We start from the raw sequence: 1,048 nt of genomic DNA on the forward strand, positions 1-1,048 counted from the left end.
CTAAAGTGGTCAACAGCCCACAATATTCCCAAGAGCTCTCGTTCCAGTGCGCTGTATCTGGTCTTCGTCTCTGTCAGGCGCCTACTGGCGTATGCAACTGGGCGATCTCCTCCATCACCCTCTTGAGACAACACCGCTCCCAGTGCGTAGTCACTCGCATCTGTAGTGATATTGAATTGCCGGGTGAAGGCTGGGAAAGCAAGCACTGGCTCCTGCTGCAGCTTCTCCATGCACCGTCTGATATTGTCTTCCACAATCGGAGTGATGATCACCTTTCTGCCTTTCTTCAAAAGATTGTTGAGTGGGACAAGGTACTCAGCCATTTCTGGCACAAATCTCCGATAATAATTTAAAGTTCCAAGCAACCTCAGCACTCCCTTTACATCCCTAGGCACTGCCATCTTCTGCATTGCTCTGAATTTATCTGCGTCGGGTTTAACTCCTTCCCTGGAGATCGTGTGGCCCAAAAAATTGATTTGCTCCTGCCCCAACGATGATTTCTCCCCCGATAATTTGAGCCCAAAGTTTACATAGCGTATTCCAGAGAATCAGGCCTCTGGAATACGCTATGTAAATGTTGCACATGTTCGTCTTCGTCGCTGACATTTGTACATTTTACCCCTCAACTTAATTCTCCACTTTCCCTTGATATTCTTGACCCAAGCACCGACCTTCCCTAGCAGGTTGAGGATGCTTCTGTTTACTCTGCAAACGACCGCTGCTTTTAATGCCTCTGCATCTTCGCTATCGAGTATATGTTCGATAGACCTCGCTTCGATTCGACTTATTAGTCGGTCACCCCCTTTAATTAAGTGGCTTAATTCTCCCATTTCTCCGGTAAACCGTTCAAGGTCTGAATCGGCCTTCCTCTAGTCCTGGGCGGTTGCTGTGCGTACTTGTACCCACTCAAGTGTTGTAGCGTGGGCTCCCGCTAGAGAAACTCACTGGTAGTGGGGCAAGCTCCGGTGGTGGAGGAGTCATCTCCATGGGTGGTGGGTTTTGAACCCCATGTTGATTTAAAGCTTCCAAGTTCAAGACTGCTTGTCTA

Source organism: Halyomorpha halys, unplaced genomic scaffold (genome assembly GCF_000696795.3).
Source record: "Halyomorpha halys isolate HHAL.00 unplaced genomic scaffold, Hhal_1.1 Scaffold2550.1, whole genome shotgun sequence".
Classification (NCBI taxonomy): Eukaryota; Metazoa; Arthropoda; class Insecta; order Hemiptera; family Pentatomidae; genus Halyomorpha; species Halyomorpha halys.